Here is a 27476-nt window from a genome sequence, read left to right on the forward strand (position 1 = left end):
ACTATCTTGTGCATCCTATCGCATTGAGGTGCTTTGCCGACACAAGGAATCCTGCCTTGCTCTACGAACTCTTGTCCACTAACTAGGACAGTATGTTCAAAAAATTGAGGTTAACATACCTCCTTCGCACTATTTGCGACTAGTAACCTTGCCCCCGTTATTACCAGGGACACAGTGTAGGGATTGCTCTTGGACAGACTTAACTATATCCAAAATCCCTTAAATCTCCCCGACCTAATGCACTATTTGCAACCAGTACTCCGCTTCTTGCAGATCACCTGCCCTTTAACCTCGGGCACAGCGTGTTAGGTTTCCATGACGACCCACACACGTCCCTCTGTGACGCCAGTGCAGTACTGTCTGGCCTCTCCTCCTCCGATGGGTTGGAATTAATTTCCCCGCAGAACTCCCCTTTATCAACAAACCCGTGTACCGGCAATATGCACTTCATGCGAAGGGTCTCAGGTGCAGTTTACTAAATACATGACATTAACTGACAGAATCATGGGACAACAACATAAAATATCTAAAACGTAAATACATGTTGCCTAATGTTTGTAGGACATTCCTCACTGCATGTACTGCATGAATGTACGATATTGACATGAATTGCATACTATATCTTGTAATAGGATTCAATGTACACCATTACAAAATGGCGACACGTTTACCATAGTAAAACATTGGTATGAACTCGAATGTCCGTCTTCCACAACAACAATCATGTTAATATATAAGATTTCTTGAAACTGTTGCAACTTGTGTGATCAAGCACTCTGTGGAGTGCGAAACGCGTCACGTAGATTTATGAAGTAATAAATCAACTTTTGGACTTCCATGTGGATTGTGGCCTGTTTGTCTTATACCTGAGTGCTCGTGAGGAACGCCGTTTTTTGTGAATATTAATTACCGGCTGCTCCGCCGGTTCGAGCCACCCCTACAGAAGGCGAAGGGTTGCCAGCAGGAGCGTTTTGTATTGCAAATATATATATATATATATATATATATATATATTGCTGCTCCAACTCCTCCGTCTAAGGACAAAGAATTCTCCGCACTCCGGGGTAGTTTCTCAGACAGTTGCTTTATTGCAGTGACAGACGCCCTCGCGTTTCGGCAGATTGCCTTTCTCAATGTCAGTTACTCTCTAGCAGCTTCCTGTTTTTAACAATTAATTAGGTAAAGGAAGGACAACAGGCCAGCTGGTAATAGCCAGCGCCATCTTGGAGTGGTGTGTATTTACATATTTACAATCGTTTGTGCTATAAACATGCTTTTGCATTTTAGTCTTCTTGCAAAACAAGTCCATACTCCATAAACATGAGTCTGCTAGACCAGTGATACATTTGAAAATTCATAGCTGTATCCTAAGCACTTGCCTCGTGCTATTTGTCTAATTAACTCATGTATCAACGCAAAAAGAATAGAGCCGTGTATCGGCAATTCTCCCTCCTTATACCAACATTTCAAATTGCATATTCAAAGCAAATCAACCATCTGTCATTTTCTAAGCCATAAGACACTTTCTTAATATTCCCCTGTTTCATTTGCGTTTTTTCTTTGTTACTATTTACATATCGGAAACGGCAATTTACATAAACAAGCAATTGAAATCAAATTCATTCATTGATCACATTTTTCATTTAAATGCAAACCACACCAAAGTAACTCGGAAATGGTTCACTTGAAAGACACCAAATTACTTCAAAATTAATCCTCTCTTATTTACACTGCTAATATCCCTTATTCAAAGGATGAAACCCTATGTACATATGTATTTACATGTAAACAATTATGCATTCTCAGTTTCAGAAAAATATATATACACTGGTATGGCGGCCACATATTCAGTATTGGCTCTTTGATCCGATATTCTCCACCCTACTCGTTATATATCATATTAGGTACACGTTTAGATTATATCAGATGCCTATATGTACCATCATATCTTCCCCACTGTTCAAACCCCAGGGCGTTTTGGTATGGAGATCAATGATGTATCTTGATTCCAACCTGCGGAGTTTTCTAAGCCTGTCCCCCCCTCTGATGTTTTCAGGGACTAGGTCTAAACCATAACACTGCAGTAGATTGCGGTCACTCTTATGTTTATCGGCAAAGTGCCTTGCCACAGGATAGGCTTGATCCACTTTATCAATGGCCCTCATGTGTTCCAGTATCCTGATTTTAAATGGATGTACTGTACTTCCAATGTATTGGAGTCCACAGGGGCACACTAAGCAGTACACAACATATGGTGTACTGCAAGTGATAAACTTGCTGATTTTTTTCACCCTACCAGTATCTTGTATGGTATATGTAAGGGTCCTTTTACTGTTGCTGCAAGCTTTGCACTTATGACATGGAAAAAAGCCTCTCATCTGTTTCAAGGTGTTGGTTTTAGGGGGTATTTTTTCAAGGTGGCTATGTACTAGTTTGTCACGGATAGATCTAGATTTTCTGAATGTGACTAAGGGAAAGCTTGGGACATCCTCACCTATGACACTGTCGGTTTTTAGAATGTGCCAGTTTTTTCTAAGCATAGATTTTAAATGATTAGCTTCCGATGAATATGGGGTGATTAGTCTAAATTTACCAGTTTCAGGCTTTTTGTTCTCTTTTTCACATAGCAAACTTTCCCTAGTCATATTCTTCACTTTACACAGTGTTTTATTTAATGATGTGGGATTATACCCACGAATGGCAAACCTGGCAATACACTCGGAGGCGGCCTGTTCGAAGTCACAATCGCGTGTGCAATTTCTTTTTATTCTTAGCAGTTCCCCGTAGGGGATGCTTTGCACTAGTTTAGGTGGGTGGCTGCTGGTTGAGTGAAGTATTGAATTGCCAGCAGTTTTTTTGCGATACAATGAAGTCTCAATCCTACCCTCTATTATTTGCACCTTAAGGTCCAAATAGTCCACGGTACATGGACTGATGGTGCCTGTAAGGTGCAGGTTTAGATCGTTATATATATACATTCTTTTAACTAACTACTCCTCCAATGTAATGCCATGATGACTCAGCCTTTTCATGCTGTACAAATTGTCCTCCATGTTCATATGACAGGATCAACAACAATAGAGAAAACCTGAATAAGGCACTTCAAATCAATTAAGCTCAAATCACAATATCAATAGCTTAGAATATGTAAAGAAGCACAATCATTGTACTATATGTGGCTGGTGCTCACTACATCGAGCAAGGAATCCTAGGAACTAATACATGCAGTCACAAACGAGAGAGAGAGAGCTGGGGAGAGAGAGAGAGCGACGGCTGCTGAGAAGTAACATCAAGAGGGCCTCTATCATTCAAAGCAAAACCAAAGGGGATGATGGACGGAGTGTTGCCGCAATCATTCAGCCACAAATGAGAAGTGAAGCAGCAACCCAGCTCAAGGAAGGAATCAGCACCAGTGATTAGGCAGTTGGTCCTAGGTGGAAAGCTGACAACCACTGGGGTAACTGTGAAAGCTTAGGGACAGGGCAGGACTGGGACCCGAAATCGCCCCCGGGAAAGAGCCCGGCCGGTCTGGGGGGGGAGGGGAGATGCTAGTGGAAAGCTTTGTGCCGCTTTTGTTGCAGGGGGTTGATGTTGCAGCTATGCTACAAAACCGCCCCCGGTAACTAAAATGGCCAACCAGGGGTCTAAAACTGGCCCCCACCCTGGCAGTACACCGGGGAAACGCCTGGTGCCCGATAGGGTCAGTCCGGCCTCGCTTGGGGAGAACGAGCGCAATGCTGACTGCTAAGTGTTAATAATGCACGAGGCAGGGGCTAACTTAAACAGTTCTAAACGCAAGGTTAACACATAACTTTAAGTAATGGTGTACTTAGCTTGTAGTAAGAACAGAGGCACAAAACGACAATGAATGTCCTCTTATCTTTAGGGAGGGTATTGGCTGATGTTCTTTTCCTGCCAGAAGTATCAGGGTTTTATGGGAAATGCTGTTTTATATCATTCTCTGAGGCTGTTGAGAAAACAATTGGTAATATTTAAATGCATAATAGTCTCCAATTTTGTAATAAAATCTAATTGTCCTTTTCATTGATTTAACTTTAAACATCTCTCATTTCCACCTGTCTTGTTTTTTTTTATCGCGATAACGTTTATACATTCAGAAACGAAATTCAACGTGCTAAAGAAATAACGAATAACAACAACAGAAATCATAGCATAGCTTGTTTTACGATTTTAGAATCCTTGTGGCTGCTGAAATGGCAGAAAAGGCACTGGAAGAGAGTTCTCAAATTGCACATCAAGTGTGCTGAGCTCATTCAGTTACTTGATTATCTTTATATTCAAGTATGTGTATTTTATCATGTATGATGGCATAAACGTACTACACATATCAGTATGCAAAACAAGACTTCATATGGTACTCACATATGACATGCAACAGCAAAATGAGGATTAGTGTGGGGGCACTATAAAGGGCTAGCCGAAATGAGGCCCGAATCTTATATTTATCCACTCCGAAATATGGGTGACGCCTTCCTATGTAACGTCCAACAAAAAAACTGATAACTGCCAGAAGAGACCCCCAGCTGCAGGACAAAGCCAATGACAGAAACCCCCCCCAGAGTTCAAGATAGCAAGAGGAGCACCAAGGCTAGACAAATATGAACTAGATCCATCAGACGATCTGTAGGAACAAACTTCAGAATGGACCGGCACAGAGGAAGAGGAAGAGGAGAGTGCGCCAAAAATAGCGGATTTGGAAAAATACTGCAGGGAAAAATAGTGACAAAATAGTAGACCACGAAAGAGGAACCCACTGAACTCAACTGGGTTGCAGTGCGGTCACAAGGCTTGTGTGTCCTTATTTTCCTCGAAAAAACACAGGAAATAGGAAAAAACTGATCACATGATCACTGTCGGCCATGTTGGATTGGGGATCAATTGAAAAACATAATCACTTTATGTGTTGGAGGCAGTTGGATAGTTATTTTGGAAGCAATATGCTTCTTTGAGTGTTGAGTTACAAAGTGACTCTCCCCTTGCCCGACTTGTTGATTTAAAATCCTGCGTTTCGCCGTTTTTTACGGCGAGCGTTTGGACAGGGGTAGGTGCACTAGAGGCAGCACCCGTATATCTTTCCCGACTATACGCGGGCGTCCATTCTCTTGACCATTGGAGGAGTGCTTTTACTAGTGCTTGGTATCAACCAGGAGCAGCTTCTGTGTAGCAGCTGAATTTACATAGAGGGTTCCTTACCCGCCCTGGCTGAGATAAGAGGGTTCTCATTTTAACTTTTATGTATTATGTTCACGTGCACTTCACTGTTTTTTGTTTGGTCCTGAAGAAGTGCCAATGACCTACGGGCGACAGAGGCGCGAAACATGTCGACCGTGACTATAGACACCCAGGCACAGTGGGCCTTTTGGGGTCAGTCATTTTTAAGCAGTATTCTTAACTGACAAGGGTTTACCAAGAAAAACTTAACGCTGCTTTCATACCCTTGGATTTTTATCACACTATCACGTTTGCACGTACATGAATTACCCTCCTTTACCCTTCCCCACACACCCTCATGCAACATCCGGCATTTCCTCAAAAAGATCTCCGATAAAGTGACCCATCGGGAGACTCGTAGGTAATTGCAGCGCCGGCCCTACGAGGAGCAAAATGCCCGATGATGAAGCATGACATCCTTCGGGGTGCGTGAGGGCAGCAGAGGATGTTGAATGCCTTTCCCTCTCATATTAGGGTACTTTATACCTAGGATTACCTTTCCCTTATCCTTCCCTGTTTTTAATGCATGGGTGACTGTTTGCACCCTGATACACCGGTGACTTTTGCACCCTTGTATAGGAACTTTGTCCTCCTTTTTGTTATCAGACTTGTATTTGGAGCATGGACACTGGACCTTTATTAGCTCCTTGGTCCCCCCTCTTTTTTGTTTCATTACAAAGTGATCATGCCTAGCTTGCATGCCGCGCTCAATTACACAGGGACTGACATCAGCCAGGAGGTGGAACATCATGCTGCGCACACTTTCTCATTCCAGTCGTTGTGCCTTCTTGACCGGATCTGGCTCACTGTAAGGAGAAACCAGCACAGCCACTCCTGCCTACTCCTGAAACAAATAAGGGCCACCTGAAGTGGTGACTCCCCTTGCCACCCAGACAGGCAGGCTGATTGGATGCCAGTTTGACCCCACACTGCAGGCACAGAGCAGGCACGATAGGTACCTTTTGATCTAATAGACAGTGCTTGAACCAGATGTATAGACAGGCAATAAGGCTAAACAGTAGGAAGTCCTCAGTTACTGAAGGAATCACAGGTGGGGCAGTCGGCAGCTCTATAAACCCTATGGCTTAGGTAGTTTTGCCACCTAGCTCCATGCTGTTAGGACGCAATGTACGCAGTCAAGAACTTTTCTGTTTGTGATCAGATTATCAAGTGTGTAAGTCCAACTGGCTCAATGAAAGCAAAACAAGTTTACATCTTTCCAAACATATTATTTCACCAAATGAAAGACCAGGCCTGTCATGAATGTGTCTTGGTAACATGAATTGAGGTGGCAACTCAAGGTAGAGGATCACTTCATATGCCTTTGTTCACACATAGGGCTCGAATATAGCTTTTGGCAGTGAGGGGTGGGTGGCTCACCACTGTCATGCCCCCGCACTGCCAAGAGTCACTGAAGCCCGCCTGCCAGATTACATGTAATTTTGTGGTCTGGAGGGTGGGCGGTATTGCGGTTTCCGCGGCAGTGCCTCTTTCAAAGGCGATGGGAACGCACACAGGTTCCTGCACGACATGGACTGTTAAGTCCATTCTGTGCAGGAACTCGCATGCGTGAACACTGGGGGGAAGCATATTGTGCCCCCTGCATGCATCCCCAGGTGGAGGGGGCACAGAGGGCCTTGTAGGGCTCCCCTTGTTTCAACACCTGCAGCCTTTTCCTGGAGGAAAGACCTCTATGAATATGCTGGCGGTCTTGAAACTTGTAATATGCATGGTGGTGCCACAGCGGCACCACCTGCATCTTACAATGGCTCTGACCACTGCACCTCCACGTTCCATGGCAGATCCAGTGGTCAAATTAGGGTCTGACCACCCAACTCGTAATAGGGCAGTCGGACTGCTGGTGCGGTGTGGCTGTACCACCACGAGTCTGGCAGCCCTCAGACCGCCAGACTCTTAATTAGACCCATATTGTGTAGCCTTCTTTTCTAGTCCAGATTTTTTTTGATTCATCAAACCGTGCATGCAGGAAGCTACAAGCCCCAGAATCCAATATGGTGGTGGAAGATGACGTTCATGGCATAACGTGATTAGGCAGCTATAACAGAGTCGGGAACTTGATGAACCATTCTGCAATTATGAACGTACAAGCAGTAGGGCCCACACAGAACCACATCTGCCAACTCTGACATATAAAATTCAGACTTCCGAACATTCACCGGGCTCTCAAGTTTCCAGCTTCATGCACTAGTAGCTCATACAGGTCAGACGTTTTACTGTCATCCCGGTGCTTGCATTGATGATTTATAACTGTATGAAAAGGACGACAAATCCCAGAATGTACAGAAAAAAATTGGACTGTTTGAGCTATTCGCGTATAGAGCTGGGAAACTGGAAGGATTTGCATTCATTTCAATTTCGAATGAACTACTTTTAGTCTAAGGTTAGCCGCAATCATCAGGCCATAAGGGCTACATTTCTCAGTCCAAGGCTTTCGCTTCACACCCCAATGCAGTCTGGGAGTTATTGCCTTTGTTCATTTGAGCTGAACAAATTGGACTAAGTCACCTGAAACATTGTTTTTTTTAAAAAAGAAAACCTGGCATGGCTCCCGATGGCTCTAATGACATGGAGGGAGCTGATAAAGGTGTACTGACAGTTAGTGCACAGGAAAGGCCGTCTTTTGGTAACAGGTAACAGTTGATATGTACCTAGCAATGTTTGATCACGACTTTATGACCCTCTGGGCATAGGAGGAAGTTTAAAGAGCTGTCTGCAGAGGCATTACTATTTCTTTAGAAGTGTTTTGTTCTGTGCATGGGGTGTGGAGGGAGGATGGGGTTGGCGCCTGCTGGTGTGATGATAGAGATGGTCTTTCTGCGACCTCAGAAACACATAAAGGGAAGACAACGTTTTAGGTAAAGAAGTTCAGAAAAGCCCTTGGTGGTTTGATGCCCTTTTCACAACAGGAAAAGGGCGTGTCCGCAGAGTTCCTTTCTAAGACCTGAATGTAATTGTTTACGTTTTAAGCGGCGGTTGGATCTCTTTACAACTCTCGAATTGCACAACAGCAGCCCTTTGTTGCAATTGTGCAACTTCGAGTTCAAGGTGCCACCTCTGGAGTTCGCCCGCTTCAGATGAAAGGTGCAGGTGCAAAGAGCGCGTGGGGAGCACGGACTTTGCTCAGCTCGGCAGGTGCAGAATGCTGTGGCGGGACACTTATTGATTTACATCTGAAATAGAACAGCTGCAGGAGGGCGTTGGGCGCCTTTCATCAGATATAGGCTAGCCCGCTTTTATGCGGCGCTGACTCTATCCAAAGTACACTGGGCCACGTTTATAGACTTCAATTTACGCTTCAACTGAAAAAGAATAGCTCATGTTTTTGCGAAATATTTTTTCCTTTGAAATAATTCTCGCTTTTGCCTTGCCACCTGCGCCTCCTTGTCTGTGATTTCCCACCTCTGCCTTTTCGCCTGTGACTTCTTAGCTGCGGCTTCCAACCTGTGCCTTCCTATCTCTGCCATGCCAGTTGCACCTTTTTGCCTGCTCCTTCTCGCCTGTGACTTCTTAGCTGCGCTTTTTTGCCTGTGCTTTCTCAACTGTGCCTTCTTGCCTGTGTCTTGCCACCTCCACCTTCTCGCCTGCGCCTTCTCGCCTGTGCAGTCTCACCTGCGCCTTCTTTCCTGTACCTTTCCAGCTGCATCTTCTCACCTCCGCCTTCTCAACTGCGCCCTCTTGCCTGCGCCTTCTCACCTGTGACTTTTCAGCTGCGTCTTCTCGTCTGGGCCTTCTCAGCTGCACCTTTTCGCCTATGCCTTCTCACCTGCGCCTTCTCGCCTATGCCTTCTCACCTGCGCCTTCTCACCTATGCCTTCTCACCTGCGCCTTCTCACCCGCGCCTTCTCAGCTGCACCTTTTCGCCTATGCCTTCTCACCTGCGCCTTCTCACCTATGCCTTCTCACCCGCGCCTTCTCAGCTACACCTTTTCGCCTGTGCCTTCTCGTCTGGGCCTTCTCAGCTGCACCTTCTCGTCTATGCCTTCTCACCTACGCCTTCTCGCCTATGCCTTCTCGCCTGCACCTTTTCGCCTGCGCCTTCTTGTCTGTGCCTTCTCACCCCGCTTTCTTTCCCCTGGCCCCCATGTCAAATCATAACATAGCAGTCTTTACCATAGTGTACTACAAGATACCACACCATGTCATGCCAGAAACTGCAACACCACCGCAGACCATCCCATCACATACTATAACATAGCATGACGCACCCCCAAAATACAGCATCTCCACATAACATACCCTTACATCCCACCTATACCATTACACATAATACCACAGCAGTCCATCCAGTGCCTCTTCACATAGCACTACACTGTAACAAAACATACCACTCTTCTCAAAAATAGTTTAGAACAATATTAAATGTATATTATACCAAAACATTCAATACTAGCCAGCCCCCAGTGGTGGCTCCTCCGCTAAGGCAGAGGAGCGTCGCCCCATTGCTCTCTGAGCAGTGCAAAAACGAAAAATAAAATGATAAGAGCATAATGTTGTTATACCTTTATTTTTCCACACTGGCTCAGTTCGGGTGCATTTTAGGTGCGGGGCGGGGCTGGGCTGGGTTGTCGTCACAGCCTGCAGGGAAAGGAGTGGTGGGCACTTTCTAAATGCGCATGATGGTTTGGCTGGCCATTTTGGGCCGGCCAAACAGTTATGCGCATTTAGCATTTCTCCACACGGCTGTATTGAACAGCCTGTAAGGAGAACATGCACAGGCTCTCACTCCCTGTCTGAGCGCTGAACCAGGATGCTCAGACCAAACACAACGCAGCTCTCATACTGGTAATAGCAGCGTCGTGATTGGCTATTTGGGAGTCTGGGAGCCGGTGTGCTTCCTGCTTCGTCGACAGAAGGATGGAGGAAAGGCAGTAGCAGGTAGTCAATTTTTTTTTCTAACTCAACCAGGAAACACCTGTAAATTAGTTGACTGAATATATAACTTTTAGCCTGTGAGAGTAAACTAAGTTTGACATTCAAAGGTACAAAAGGCACTTGACTTAGATGTTTATATAAGTTTACTAGATGACTCCATGGAAATAGTGGTCTACTCATTGATTTCCATTTACCATCCTAATGCTTTGTAGTCCTAATTTGCCTTAGTTGATCCAATTAAATGTACAAAAAAATCAATGGTGTTGAAAGGAAAATGCAATGCTTAGGGGTTTACATCCTTTGTGGCATGGAGCTACCTTAAGCATAAACCTAATACACAAAAAGGCAACTCCTATTGTGCATTATTTTTTTGAAAGAGTGGTGTTTGATGATTGAATTATGACTAGTATCTTTTGATTGACTTCGCTCTCATGCGCATGTGTTGTGTTTTGTAGGCTGAGTGTTTGCTTTTCTGTCTCTGGACTCGTAGGGAATGGTGGGAAACAATTATTAAGAGACTCTAGTTTCTACTGGAATGTGTTTTGCAGATGTGCAAGTGTACTTTGCTGATTGGGGTATCCTTCAATATTTAAAATAAATATTTATACTAAAAAAGGACATTTTTGTGTAGGCACAATTTTATTAAAAAGGATGATGCCCTCTAGTGTTCTGCTCATCTTGCTCCTGCTCATTTCCCCTTCCAATCAGTGACCCCCTCGCTGCTCATTTCCTCCCCACAGTTTCCACCTCATAGTATCTATGACACCGATAGTAACTTTCCTTACAAAGCGTGTATTGTGGATGAAAACGTTCCATTCTGTTCTCTATGTATCACTTTGAAGGACTTCCACTGGGAATCCTGAGGTAGGCCTGCAATGTTTCATTCTGTATTTTATATCTCCGGACTGCAGTTGCTGAGGAAGCAGATAGAAGAATTATTTTATCTTAAGAAATGAGTTAGTGCTACAGGTTTTAACTATTACGATTTTCCTTCTGATTTGTCCAATGTGGACTAACCATAATCATGAAGAATATAATCAAACTTCAAAGGATCATGATTTCCATCATATTTTATTCCATGTTTCTTCAGAGGAGATGAAAAATATCGTATAGCTAATTGTTAGTTAAACATTCTTAAACTTCCCAAGATTTTCAGAAAGATCATTGAGAAATCACCCAATGCATTTCGGACTGTTTCAGGCCTTCGTCAGGGGTAGTCTGAAAATAATATAGAGAAAATATATGTAGGATCTTTTCAAGTGTCATATTGCATTAACATACTACAAAAATTAAACAACTACAGTAAATTAATCACATGCTATAAAAACTAATTGTTGTGAAATCATAACTAACTCAATCAAGATAGTATCAAAAACCGTGGGTGAGATTATACAAAACAAAGATATCGAACCCTATGAAAAAAGAGAATAAGTTGATAGTCCCTAGAAATCACGTTAACCAGAATTATAGAAAGCAAATGTCAGAAAGTACAAGTGACTCAAGGCTGAAATGTGAATTAAAAACAAGAAAAACTGTGTGCCGTAATCATAATTGCCAAGTGGAATACTGTGTCTAGGTAAAGTATACCAAAAATAATACCAAGTTCAAAACCCAAGAACGAGCGTGAGCCCAGATAAATCCAGACGGATATAACGTGTGAAAAAGTGCAGTCGGTTAAATGAACGTGCTAGCGGGGAGTGCATCAAACTTACTTGAAAGCTCAGCAACGAACAGCGTGTCAGCGCGGTTCGACTATCTTTGCTCCATAGCGTGTGTTCGTGTAGAAGAAATAGTGGAGGGTGAAAAGTGTTTGAAGAGTGAACATAGAAACAGGACACATGTAGTGGCGGCCATCTCATAACGGTGTATTCGAGAAAGTGAATGAAAGATAGCGAAAATAGATTAATAACATCAGTAATGTTCAGCGTATGTAAAGAGGTAAAAAAGTGAATGAATTGTATCCAGTAGTTTCCCCTTTGCAAGAGGAAGTTATTATTGTCTCTGTCATCGCGCTTAGGCACCACTTCAACAGCAGCAAATCTTAATTGACTGATGTTGTGTCTGAGCTCTTTGAAGTGAGCTGCTACAGAAGATTTAAGTTGAAGTGGTGCCTAAGCGCGATGACAGAGACAAAAATAACTTCCTCTTGCAAAGGGAAAACTACTGGATAAAATTTTTGCAATCGTCTAAACCTTTGGGTTTAAATGACAGGATGGAATTTTTGTGCTACTTATGAAGTCATTCATGATCTATATTTCTTTATATCTACTTCTTATTTACTGTTTTCATTCGCTTTTTTACCTCTTTACATACGCTGAACATTACTGATGTTATTAATCTATTTTCGCTATCTTTCATTCACTTTCTCAAATACACCGTTATAAGATGGCCGCCACTACATGTGTCCTCTTTCTATGTTCACTCTTCAAACACTTTTCACCCTCCACTATTTCTTCTACACGAACACACGCTATGGTGCAAAGATAGTCGAACCGCGCTGACACGCTGTTCGTTGCTGAGCTTTCAAGTAAGTTTGATGCACTCGCCGCAAGCACGTTCATTTAACCGACTGCACTTTTTCACACGTTATATCTGTCTGGATTTATCTGGGCTCACGCTCGTTCTTGGGTTTTGAACTTGGTATTATTTTTGGTATACTTTACCTAGACACAGTATTCCATTTGGCAATTATGATTACGGCACACAGTTTTTCTTGTTTTTAATTCACATTTCAGCCTTGAGTCACTTGTACTTTCTGACATTCGCTTTCTATAATTCTGGTTAACGTGATTTCTAGGGACTATCAACGTATTCTCTTTTTTCATAGGGTTCGATATCTTTGTTTTAAGAATGTTTAACTAACAATCAGCTATACGATATTTTTCATCTCTTGTGAAGAAACATGGAATAAAATATGATGGAAATCATGATCCTTTGAAGTTTGATTATATTCTTCAAGACGCTCACACGTCCATTTGGTTGTGCTCGGAGAGACAACACTCACTTCTAGTGTCGCAACCTGTTACTTGATTACCACACCTTGTCGGGGAGTGATATCTCTGGTGCACACCACAACCTAATTCACATCAACAACTGCGGAGTGCGTAACCTCCACTTCACTTGTATTTACTAACCATAATCATGTCATGCTGAATCTTCAGTTTTCATAATTGTTTGTGCGTAAAATATGTATAAAAACTCCTGGCTTTGGACGGGGTGGCTTCTCATTTTCCTCCTCAGACCCTCTCCGATTTACTTGAGTCTTTCTTTTCTCTTTAGAATGCTGTCAGCACTCTTTATAAGTTTGACACTTAGGGGCCTATTAGGATGTCGAGGCAGATCGCCACCGCATGCATGGCGGTGGCTATCCGCCCGACAATAACCTCCGCCTCCCACCCATTTCCCCCCACCATATTAGGATGGCAGGGGGGACCTCGATGGACGGAAAGACCGTCCACCAGTTTTCTGCCAGTCACCCAGGTGACCGGGCGGAAAATGGGCCTGATATGGTGGCGGTGTCTGCTAGACACCGCCATCCATATTATGATGGATGCGAGAAGCAGCCTTTCCATGGCGGCGTTGCCGACACAGAAAGGCACGCAGCTGTCTCAGTTGGGGGCCCGTTGCAAGTCACCAGTATGTTGGGGGGTGGTGAGGGCGTATGGGGAGGTACCTATGGTACCCCTCTGCATTTGCATGCAGAACGTGGCAGGCACCGCGCAGTGCCTGCCACGTTGTGCAAGCACATGCACAGTGTGCAGCCCCAGCATTGTGGCGGGGGATGCTGTGTGCACCGCCCACCACGATGATATTGATTGGGGAATGCCTCCGCCACCATGGCATCCTAATTGCCGGTGCGGGACCGCCGCACCACTGGCGGCCGGTCCCAGCACCGCTACGTCCGACTGCCATCCTAATAGGCCCCCCAAGTGTATGGAGAAATTCGATCGCTTAAAAAGGGATTATTATTCTGATTTCTGGTTCTGTATTCTCTATCTGGATCTTCATGACATTTATTAAAAGTTTCTGTATTGTTTAAATTAAGATTTCTTGGTACATTAAAAAAAATATTTTCTTTGATCTAGATCTCAATCACTGAGTGGCCTCAGTTACTATTTGACTATTTGATTCTTACTGTGCTAATTTTAGGGGTTTAATGTAAAACGCGTGGAGTCTCTTGCTGCAAGATCAACAGGAACCACAAAGCTGAACTGCTGTTGGCACAATCTGGATTATTGGTGTTCAGCAGATTAGTGGGGTTGGCTCCACAAAATTTGGTAGAGGTGAATGGTTTGTGTAAGAGCACCTCCTCTTTCAGGGGTCCTCAAAAGACTCTTGTGATTTTTTTGAATCATTAATGCCACATCAAGGAAGAAAAGAGTTTTAGTAACTTAGCCAACTTTTCAATGTCGGATCTTCCAAGAGAAGAGTTTAGCTGTATTGGCTGTGTATTCATAAGTGATATTGGAGTGTAAGCTTGACTAGGGAGAAGATGATTTTGTGAGTGTTCATTGAAGTATAGATCATGGTGATGGTATTGAAGTATAGATCATGGTGATTTTTCTGTGTTGAGTTGTTCGGATATGTGATGATTGTGGGCTCAGTTGGTGGACTGATTACTGGTGTGCTAATGTATTATTCATATTTATAATCACATTTGAAGTTTTATTGGCCTATTGAACTAAATTGTGTTGGTTTTCAGATTCATTGTAAATCCAAGACTTAGAGACATATTTATTACGTGCCTGTTATTTTAGTGTGTCGAGCAAGACACAGCTCACGCATTGATAGGGATTCTAAATTAATGATTTTTTGTTTTTAGGTTGTGTGTTTCATTTTGGTGGGTGTTACTTGCTTTTGAGTGCACAGGAGTAAGGGCACTGACTAAAGTAGTCGACTGCTGGACGGGAGTCTACTTGGAGTGAATAGCGGTTTAAATAGGGTTGTTGTTTTTCGATCTTGCTCTAAGCTATCGATTTGAAAACTTTTATTTGATGTACTGAAGGACCGGGATTTAAACCCAGCGGCGCCAGGGACACGCCCAAAGCCTTCGGGTTCACCTGTCTTAGAATACAGAGACACGGGATACTTCTTGACAGCGTCAAAGATCAAATTTATTAGCTGCAGCCAGTAACAGAGATCCTAGAAGTACAACACGGTGTATGTTCTCAGGAGACTGCTCAACTTTACAAAGCAGGTCGTCCCTTTTATGCCAAAAATTGTGCTTCAGGCAAACATTCCTTATTTACAGTTGACCAATCACTTGTTCCCACGACAAAAGCATTGCATGATGACAAGCCCATTTTTCAGATTGTCCAGCCCAAAATTAATAATCAAACCCATAATAAACATTCTTCTTTTGAACAAGCCGGACAAAACCCATAATTAAAGACCTCAACCCAAACCATAAATAGGCCATAAAAGAAGGAACAGAAACAGATGAGAAACAAGATAGAAGGGTGTGCGCGTGTACCATAAACTCAGCAATGTCCTGCTCTGTGATCTCTATCTTGATAGGCTAAAGGGCAAGAACTGGTTTGGCAAGGTCAGCTTCAGGCAACAGGGTCAGTTCACCCAGGTCAAATAGAGTCAGCACAAACTCAAGCTAAGGTGCACGTGTCCCAGAGACTTGTTCAGCCACAGTCATAGGCCTATGTGAGGGCAACCACGTAAAATGGCTGCCATGTACAAAATGGAACTCAAGGGTTTCAGAACGAAATCGTCAAATACACAGTGAATCCATCAATGTAACATGACGAAAACACTCATGCTTGCTGAGCTCACTGTTTACGGTTCGCTGTTACCAAAATCGTAACAGAACCACGACCATTATGACCCAGGGTCAGAATTCACGGAACCTCAGCCCTCCTTTTGCCCTTACATAGGCAATAACCTAAACTCACGTCAGTCTGAATCCAGGTCTATATTCATCAGATCATCAAGAAGTTGCTGTAGCATCATCCTAGTAATTAGTAACTCTCTCTGGACAGGTCTCCTCGAACACGAAGTAGCACAAATGCCACATATAGCAGGAGCACACTGTACGCAAAGACAGAACAGGAAAAGAATGGCTAAAACCATCCCAATGATCATCAGAATCTTCCATCCCCCAGTGGATAACAATCCCCAAAACCATCCCATTAATGACCAATCTCCTTCGTCCACATGTATAGACTCGGAGATCTTGTGCAGCTTGGAAATGGCTTGGTACACTGTCGAAGCGTTGTCTGGAATGAAAACGCAGCAGCTTGATTGGATCAATTTACATACCCCTCCTCTATCTGCAAGTATGACATCTAACGCAACTCTGTTCTGAAGAGTCATAAGACGATCCGACTGGAGCTCAGCAGTCAAGTTGCTAAGGGCGCCGGCAGTTTCAACTATGGTGGCCTCAACCACTCTCGTCAATTGCTGTATGTTCCTGCTGTTAACCATAGGTCCCCAAAACAGCAGAAAACCCTTCAGAAAATCTCCCAATTCTTGTTCTGCAGTATCTTCCTTACGGAAGACACCTCTAACAATTCTCGTCTTGTGGTAATCTGCCGCAGCTGTATACGTAGGAGGCAACAGGAACGAGACAAAACAGGTGCCCGAGAAATCAGGGGGCAACCATGTGTATGCTCTATCGTAACAGACAAAATAGGTCCCCTTAGCTGCTAGGAACGATGGGGAAGTCTGGGACGCAAAAACATACGTCTCAGGGCAGATACTCTTCCCTAACTGAGCTCTCGGATTCTTGCCATTACCTTGCAGACAAAAATGACCCTGATGGGGTACAATCCAAATCGGAGAGGATCTTTTTGCTTGCTGGTTCTTACTCAGACTAGCTCCATATCCGGTCACGTTCCATCCAATATACGCTAGTGTCTCATCTCTCGGGATAGTCTCATAGGAACTAGCTCCTTCAATCATATCGACTATTCCCTTAACTAGAGCACTATTCTTTGGATTGTCTTTCACAGAACGTAGGGGGTAGACTTCACGAGCATAGATGAACATCGTTCTGTATGCCCACACGGAACCTTTATAGCTGAATGGCAGGACCAGGTAAGGAATACCTTAGTCGGTAGTATGGGGCATAAGGCCACACACCCAACAATTTGTCGTGTTCACTACTAGCTGGTGTTGGTGAGAAGCTGAACAAAGGAGTTATTAACGAATTCCAATCTCCTAATGGACTCATGTTCAGGCAGAGGATGAAAAGAATGCGAAGAAACAGTAGAAGAAGGTATGGGTTGTGTAGTGGGTGCAAACGTCACTTGGAAAGAGAATATAATATATCCCATCAAGAACATCATCAAGCTAAGTAACATGAAAAAACATAATATCAAAAAACACTTTCTACTCATAATTCGGCACATTTTGCTCTTAAAACTCATTTCTTCAACAGGTCTCTCCATCTCGAAAAACTCCATCCTCTAACCGTGCTGCTCGCGGCGGTTGGGTGTTCCGTGCTAAGGAATGCATCTGTCAGTCCAGGGAACGCCCTAGGACCAACCAGAACCGTCGACCTTATGTCTTCAGCTTGCACTCCCAAGTCTTTACACCGCGACCCTACAGCAGAACCCGGATGGCGGTTCGAAAAACAAAAATCAGTCAAAACAGTTTCTCAGATGGGAGAGCTGAACTTTCAGAAATAGCAAAAAAAGGATTTTCACTTTATTAGTCCCACAACTCTTGGTCGCAAATTATAACGGTCTTTTCCAGGCAATGTCTGATCACGGAACAAGAGTTCAGGCTTGGTAGTGTCCAGTCGAACTGACGGTGGCACAGCTTCTTGCAGAAGATCGTCACTTTCACGCTCAGAACTCGTCCCAATTAAACGTGCATCGCTAAAAGGCAGAAAACGAGGCACGGTGTCAGTTTGTGAATCAGGAATGCCCTCCTGGACCCACCGGTCGTACGGCAGAGGCAAAGGAACCCTCTTACAATGTACGCCGTGGATCCAGTTTTTCTTCCCTTGCACTCGTACTGCAGATCGCGTAGACAATAGCACCAAGTAGGGACCGGTCCAGCGGGGCTGATCGTTCTTTGTCCGCTGAAAGTTCTTCACTAGGACCCAGGAGCCAGGATCGATGGCCTGTCCTGAATCTTCAGAAGCCTGAGGCAATGTATCATGAACCTGTTGGTGTAAGACACGCAATTTAGCCGTCAATTCGTACAGGTAATCAAGCAGTACAGGGTGTTCGATCTCGCTGAATTTTGTCGGCCTCGGCACTCCCCATATGTTTGCCGGGTGACCAAAAACTATTTCATATGGACTAAGTCCCATTTGAGAATGTACAGTCATCCTAGTTGACAGAAGTGCTAATGGCAAAGCATCAGGCCATTGGAGACCAGAGCTCGCCTGAATCTTGGCCAACTTTAGTTTAAGGGTGCCATTAGAGCACTCAACTAATCCAGCTGATTGGGGGTGATTTGCAGCATGGAATTTCTGACGAATTCCTAAACCATCACATAGTCTCTTCATCACTTGACCCACAAATTCACTCCCATTGTCACTCCAGACCAGTCTCGGTAAACCGTACCTCGGGAAAAACTCCTTAACAAGGGCTTTAGCTGTGGACAAGGCAGTATTATCTTTCAGGGGATATGCTTCTACCCATCTTGAAAAGGCACAAACAACCACGAGTACATACTTCAAATTGTTGCACCTCTCCATGTGGATGAAATCTAGCTGCAAAACCTCGAACGGATACGTTGGAGGCGCAAAATGACCAGCTGGAGTTGGAGTTCCCTTGCCAGGATTGTACATCAGACAAACCATACAATTCTTGACCACATTCTCTGCACACTTAGGAATTCCAGCATTTTGCCATACTGGAGCCAACAACTTACAAATCCCTTTCGTACTGATATGAGCCATTCCATGCGCCATTGTAACCACTGCAAGCATGTACGCATCGGGTAACAACCATCGCTGATGCTCTGACAACTCAACCCAACAACCATTTGAATCCAATTTACCCGTACTCTCTCTCCATACGCTCAACTCTTTCTCTGTAGCTTCAGCTTGAATTGACTTCACACTCTCCATCGTATCTTCACACATTCCTCTATCCGGAACCCATCTCGCCGGACCCACAACATACATTCGACTCATCACATCTCTTGCCGTTTCTTTCGCAACTTCGTCTGCAAACGAATTACCACGTCCAACGTCATCAGTAACTTTCTTATGTGCACTGCATTTCACAATCGCAACTTGCAACGGCAAAGTAAGTGACTCAAGGAGTTCATTTACCAACTGACCATGCTGAATCTTAGCTCCATGCGAAGTCAGAAACCCACGCTCTTTCCACAATTGTCCAAAACTATGAGCCACACCAAACGCATACTGGCTATCAGTGTACACAGTCACTCGTTTCCCTTTCGACAACACACACGCTCTCGTTAATGCAATCAACTCTGCTGCTTGAGCTGAGTTATGTGGGATACGTGTAGCTTCAACAATCGTATGCAAAGTCGTAACAGCATGTGCTGCAGTCGTATCACCATTCGGAAGCTTGAAGCGCGTACCATCCACCCATAAGGTACCATCACACTTTGCAAGAGGAGTGTCCCTAAGGTATATTCTCCCTTTCGTTTCCTCCTCTGTCCTAAGAAAGCAATCATGCTGTTCAGAAACATTTGTCTCCACTGAAATCGGCAACAACGTAGCTGGATTCAACGTGTTGCATCTCTTTATATGCACATGACTCGCTAAGAGTGTCAACTCATAACCTGACAATCGAGCACTAGTTAAGTGCTGTGTCTTAGTCCTGTTTAACAAGGTATCCACTGCATGTGGAACCATTACAATCAACGTATTATCCATCACCAAGCCAGCAGACTGCCGGATCCAAAGTCGATGAAAAATACGCACATGGAGGTTGCTTATCGCCGAACTGCTGTGTCAAAACTGACAATGCACATCCCTCTCTCTCGTGGACATAGAGTGTAAAAGGCTTACTGTAGTCGGGAGTACCCAACACAGGAGCCGAACACAACGCATCACGCAATTCTGAAAAACTCTTCTGACATTCGTCAGTCCAAGGAATAGGATTCGGAGTATCCTTGACAGTAAGAGCTATCAAAGGTTTCGCAAGGAGCGAAAAATTTGGAATCCACTGTCTACAATACGACGTAATACCCAGGAATGCACGCACTTCTCTCTGTGTAGTTGGCACACTCATTCTCGCAATCGCTTGGATTCGTTCTGGGGTCGATCTTCTTCCCTCCTTCGATAAGAGATGACCTAAATAGGTCACTTCTTGTCGACAATACTGTAACTTCGAAAGAGACACCTTATGATGGAAGTCAGACAAATGACGTAACAACGACAAAGTAGCTTCTTTACAAATCTCTTCATTGTCAGCAGCAACTAACAAATCATCGACATACTGAATAAGAGCAGCGCCATCAGGTAAGACAACCGTATCAACCTGTGTTTTCAAAGCCTGACTATAGATTGATGGACTCTCACAATAGCCTTGAGGAGCGCGCTTGAACCGGAAGCTTCGACCTCCTAAAGAGAAGCCGAAAATATCTCTACTCTCCTCGGCAATCGGGATGCTGAAGAAAGCATTCTTCAAATCAATCACCGAAAACCAAGTGACTGAAGATGGAATCATGGTCAGTAAGGCAGTAATATCTGGAACAACAGGAAATTGCGGAACTACAATCTTATTCACCTCGCGAAGATCGATCACTAACCTATATACAGGCGGTTGTGAAGAATCAGTACGTTTCAGAACAGGCAAAACCGGACTATTGCACACATTACCTCTCGTTTCAATCTTCAATCACATCTTTCTCAATCAGGACATGAATGATCGCTAGCAACGCTCTTTCACCATCACTAGAGATCCTATATGGGGAATACGTGGCATTCGAACATTTGCTTTCAGCGTCACAACATATGGCGGTATCTCCAAAAGACCCACATCATTAGGACCAGTAGCCCAAAGAATATCAGGAAGAGAAGACAATTCGGCTGGGAGTCGGTCTTTCGACAAATACATTGGAGAGACTACTCTCTTACCTAATGTAAGTTGTACTCCCGAAGGAGAACATTGTAGTGTCGCATACAATCTTTTCAATAGATCCAATCCCAACAAATTCTCACCACAACCTGTCGTCAAAATAAGGGGTGCTTCGAATTCACAAGGTCCAACAGAAAGAGACAAAGGACTAGAAATCGGGTTTCTAACTGGGGCGCCAGAAAATCCTACTGAAACATTCGTCAAGCCAGACAAAGGTGCACCAGGGAGTTTAGAGTGCATAATAGAACTCTTTGCAGCACCAGTATCCAACAGAAAAGGCTCTGACACACCTGATGTAATCACTTCAACATAAGGTCCACTCTGATCTACTGGAACTGAAACAACTCCCTCTCTTTGTTTATGGCTGTCCTAGCAATCATTACCGTCCATATTTTCACCTTCAACATAGTAGTCGTCAGCATAGTACTGAGTCGTCCTACCAGACGCACCATTTTGCTGATCAAAACAATTCATTGAATTTTGTGGAGGAAAGGAACGCGCATTCTGGGGGAACACACCGCGTCCCCTACCTCTAGAAGCTTGCTGAACACCTCGACCTCTCACACCAGAAACACCATTCGCGCGCTGTAACAGAACCGGGCAACTACTTTTAAAATGGCCCTCTTCTTTACAATATGCACATTGATTAGGGCCTACAGGAAAACGCGGTTGAGGAGGCTCAAACCTTTGCGGGTTTCTCTGAAACTGCTGAGGCTGCTGATAATCACGTTGGTTACTACGAGGCGGATACGCTTGCTGTAAAAGAACCTTTGTTTTCAACTCTTTAGTCTTCTTGTCTGCTCTATCCTTCTCATCCTTATCCCTATTTTCGTAGTACTGTGCAGTAGCCAATATCTGTGCTGATGAGGAAACAGCCCAAGAACTCTCGGAATCCTTCAATTTAGTACACAACTCGGGAAGCAATGAGCTGGCACAGCTGGGGGATTATTATTCGCACCAGCAGGTACTTCTTGCTTCCATACCGGAGGAACCTCTCTCATTGGATATTGTCGCACTTTTCTCCTAACAGAAGGATCAACTCAAACAATGACTGAGAAGGAGACTTACTCCTAAACGACAACAATGTTGCAACTGCTCTCTCAACGTCGAGACCCACTACAGTTCCCTTCGCAAACTCGGACTGTCCACGGAACAACTCAGATGGAGTCTGTCCCAAATCACCATCTTCCCTATTCTTCACGAAGGAAAGTACACATTTCATCAAAAACATACCTCTGCTTCGGTGCTTCCCATTGACGGAAGACATCCATAACAGACTCTAAATCATATCTCAAAGTATTAGTAACCCATTTACGTGCTAACTGATCCAGCACTGTCGTTTTTCGGGACCAGGCAATTGGCTACGCAATTGTTTACGCTCTGAAACAGGGGTCATACCTAGTGACCCAAAGGGAGGAGAAAAGAGACCAGTAACAGTATCAGTCATCCTCTGTCGAACAGAAGGAGAAGTCGACAAAAGGACAGGAGACAAAGCAAACTTGGAGGAAACCAATGTAGGAACAGTAGCAGAAGAAGTAGCAAGAACAGGAGGAAAATTCGTAGGAATTGGAGGCGGAGCAAGTAGCAAAGTCGGCGGACCTTGAGAAGGCTGCACCAGAGGAATAGGAGCCAACTGAAGAGGAGCTGGCGGCTGTGCAATAACAGGATGTGTCTTTGAAGGGTCTTCTACTCCAACATTGTTCTTAAATTGAAATTTTCAGAACTTTGAAATGTCCTATAATTTTCACAAACATGAGAGCAGCATGCTATTACTCACTTGTTTTGTGGCTCATTTTAAAATTGTCCCTGTACGATTGTGTACTTACACATTCCGAAATGAATTGCATGCCAGCACCGTGAATATCGACCACTTCGCCATATGACCATTGAAGTGGGTTCCCCCACACTCCTGGTAACCCTCGTTTGTTTTTACCCTCACCTTTCACATCGCCCAACCTAAAATGGCCGACCCTTTCTGCTGTATCACCATTGGGCGGTTTCGCCCACGTGATCGGCAACACTTCCTTATCCTGTTAGGACGCCGCCAGAGCAAATCGTGAAGATCCTTCTCGCCATGCTAGGACCCCCATTGTGGACCAGCATTGTTCTCTTTCCGGTAAGATCTTGCATTTATGCGAGTTACAGCTGCTTACCGATACGCTACTCTAGCACTGGCACTTACTATTTTCGTGCTGTCTCTTCTCTCATAGATTATTCGCCTAGGGCATCGAACCTATTGGTAAGCACACCGAGTGTTGCTCACATTGTTTAGCTCTATTTTCACTGTAACTTTCTAATACCCTTTCCCTCCTCGCCTCTTTTTCACTTAGATCTATTTAGTACTCCCCGCGGACTGTACCCGCTGTAAGTAATTCCCGCTATCGGGCGCATTCAATTAAGGGTCCGAAAGCAACCTTCCAATCCTTTCTGGTTGTTCCTAATCCACGTAGACATTCGATTTGGCGGTTTTAAATTAGCACATCGCCTCACTGGTAAGCACTGTTGCGTGTTTCCCCCCCCCATCCGTTAATCTCCGCCGATTTTGAATGCCGTGCACATTCGAGGTTATTCAACCCTGCACGCCCTTCACCTCGTTAAACATGAACTGTTTTTTATTCTTGTGGCATGACTTCTCTTTAACAAAAACAATAATTCTCACGGTCACTTGTAGACACATTCACTTCGAGCTCCTCCAGTGTTTCCTCTCGTGCCACCACTGTAGCACTCTGCATGTAATTAGCGTGCACCCCACATAGCCGCCGTTGTCACCACGGCATGGCATGGTATGAGTCTGGTACAAAACAAAAACATATATAATTGTAATAAGTGGCAAATCATCTGACATGTTTCATCTTTTTATGTCCCCTTTTCTCTCCCTTTCTCATTCTTGTGATTGTATGGCTTTTGAATTGTCTCATAGTGGGACCAATTGAAATCGTTATTTCTCTAGGCAATCATTGTCTATCCTGAGGATGAACCAAAATGCTGTAAGGTTCGAAACGTCGTCGACCAGAAATGCACTAAATGCATAGTTGACAATAATTGTTCATGCATATGTGTAGATTGTGGATCATCTGTTTATGATTTATGATATTCAGATGACCGTTCTTTGCCTATCATTTGTGTATGTTTTGTATGTTTTCCCAGTGGGTTAGTCGGACATCGGCTGGTGTCCCACTTCCATCACACTCTGTGTGAATTCTGTTTTTGTTATTATTCCTTATCAAGATATTAAAAACTGTCCGGCTGGACACGTTTTTTAAAAAAAATATAGTTCTATTTAGCCTATATTTATTTCCTAAATATTCTCTCCCTTGTCTAAGGACCACTGTTTTGTTAAAAATTAGTGCAATAACAGGAGGCAAAGCAACCGGAGGTTGCGCAACTAAAGGTTGCGGAGGTGCTGTAGCACTCTGCACATAAGGGGGTGGCGAATTGAACAAATGTGACATCAAAGGAGCTTTCTCAAGTTCCTTCGTCGCACCTTGCTGAAGAGGTGGCAAAGCTGGATAACATTTATCAATCGCCATTTTACGTTGTCTATGCAACTGCTCACTCGCTTGTTCTTCTTCGTTATCTTTAAACTGTATAGCAGCTTGCATTATCGAAATACCCTTCTCTCTGTTATTTCTCTTCGCTAATTTAATTTCTTTCTGTTTGGCTTCCTTTCGCCAGAGGCAGAAAGAGTCAAACATCGCCGGCCGGGCTTTCTTCTTGAAGAGTTTAACTTCTAAATTATCTAATATTTCCGTGTCATAACTACCATATTGGGGCAATTTTAGGACACCGTCCTTTCTAGTGTAACGAATCCACACTTTATTATACGTGATAGGGCCCACGCCATGTTTCAGATAGAGCTCATAGGTCGGAGTTCCAATCGAAGGCACCGGACACGAGTCCTCCAATCGGGAATCCCTCTTACAACCACAACAAAATATCTTTCCAAGTCTGCTAAGACCAGGCATCTTCGCTCACTAGCCTAGCTTCAAACTTCAAGGGAATATCAAACACGATAGCCTTGTGAATACACGAGTCCCCCGGCTTTGGAGCTTGCAAGTCCCAAATCAAAGATTCCAAGGGATACCCAAAACTAAGGACTGGGAGACGCTCCACTCATTCTTAACTGAAATATCGATGACGTCGCCAGAAGACCCGTCTATCGTCTCGCTCTACAAATCATCAAAGGGCTCCAAGACAGGGCGACAGTCAGGGCAGCAGTCCTTCGTAGCCGTCGGAAAGCGGGGAACCTCGCAGCAAAGACTTTCGGACCACAAACGACATACAGGGGTCCATGAAGTGGCAGGCCTTCCTCCAGAATTTTCACACGAAGCTCCTCACGATCTTCAGGCTTGGACCGGTACCGCTGAAGTTGCCCCACGTGGGGCGCCAACTGAAGGACCGGGATTTAAACCCAGCGGCGCCAGGGGCACGCCCAAAGCCTTCGGGTTCACCTGTCTTAGAATACAGAGACACGGGATACTTCTTGACGGCGTCAAAGATCAAATTTATTAGCTGCAGCCAGTAACAGAGATCCTAGAAGTACAACACGGTGTATGTTCTCAGGAGACTGCTCAACTTTACATGACCCAGGGTCAGAATTCCTCAGTACTTGTCTTATCTTTTTATGGTAAATAGACAAGGGTTTATTGAGATATTGGTTTCAAAGAGGTTTTGTGATCCTCGCTGGTATTGGTAGTAGGTCATCACATGCCAGTGCTCTAATTGTTTGGTTACTGATGAATCCACGCTGTAATAGAATGACCTTTGACAAAGCTGCGCTGCAATTGGTTGTTGCTCACTAAACTGTTTGTTGTTATTTTGAAGTGGTTTTAGTTTTTAGTGTGTTTGTTTTGAAAGTAAACAATGGAAGTTTGTTGGTAGAGCCTAAAGTTACTGACAGACCTTGATTGGTATTGCTTATATTAACATTTCTCTAATGCATTTTCTAAAACGTATTCCCCTTTATCTAGTACTAAATTATTCAGTGGTCCCAGTTACTATTTAACAATTTGATTCTTACTCTGATAATTTGATGGGTTTAATCTATGGAGTGGGGTGTCTCTTGTCTGAAGATCAACAGGAACCACAGAACCGCACTTGCTGGTGATAAAAATTTGGGGTGTCTGGATTATTGGGGTTCAGTAGATTATTGGGGTTCGGCTCCACAATACCTCTACCTCTTAAGTCATTCCATCTTTTTTTTTATTTGTATTGTGTCTGTATATGCACCACTGGCATGCATCGGTTTTTTAGAAGTGTGTAGAATTCACTTAATTATCGTTCGCATAATTACCAGAAATTACGAGGAATTATGCAAAATGCTTCTCCGGCACCTTGCATTGAAAAATTCCTCTGGAGCAGCATTTAAGGTCCAAAAAAAGCACATATGGGAGTCCACGGTGGGCAAGTGAGCCACCCAGGCCAGCTCCCTTGGTCCAATTGAATCTATGGACTCCCTGCTGGGCCACCTCCCCCCGTATGTCAACTTTATTTTTACTTTTTAGGTCTGGCATTAACCAAGACCTTTCAATAAAAATGAAATCTTACAAAATATATATTGATATAAACATAGAAGACCTTTCAGCCAGCCCTCTTTAACCATTGGTCTGTTGCAGCGTCATGCACATTTTAGTTCTACGTGCCACCGCTTACAGCATGGCACAATGTACCAGCCGTGTTCAGCTATACGCTTTACTTTTTATGAGTGGTGACAATTTGGTCAATTACTGTTTCCTTCCTTGTTGGGGAAGCACTGCCACTGAGCAAAAAAGTAGTTTGAGCCCATCTATGGTCACCATCACATTGCCCTGCAACCAGAGCTCTAGTGTGCAGTGCAGTGGGTGGGGCTAGAAACAGTTGCTCGGTGCTTGCACACAAAGGAGAATGCATGTTATAAAGGAACCTCAGGTGCCACTTGGGCGGCCATATTTGAGTTGTGTATAGCTTTCTGGCCTTCTGGCGGGATGCAGCCCCCAGTGCAACATTGAAATAATATAATGATCCAAAAATACACAAAAGTAGAATATAGCTCTTAAGGTTTTGAAAACTAGTACACATATATATAGACAAAAAGTTTATTCCACATTCAGGCTATATTGAAAATATATTTATAAATATATTTTAAATATAAGTGGAAATAATAGTAGTTTCTCAGTAAAGTATCTTAATGTAACAGTAAGCTTTTGCTGCTTATTTCTTTTCTATGAGCTAAAACGGCATTCATGCTATTCAACCTCTACCCCTAATGAGTCCCTAACACACAGAGCCCTTTCTTCTTCCATGCTGTGTGCGCAAGGTGGGCACTGTTTTAGGAAACCCCCACCTTCC

The sequence above is a fragment of the Lissotriton helveticus genome, chromosome 8 (genome assembly GCF_964261635.1).
Source record: "Lissotriton helveticus chromosome 8, aLisHel1.1, whole genome shotgun sequence".
Classification (NCBI taxonomy): Eukaryota; Metazoa; Chordata; class Amphibia; order Caudata; family Salamandridae; genus Lissotriton; species Lissotriton helveticus.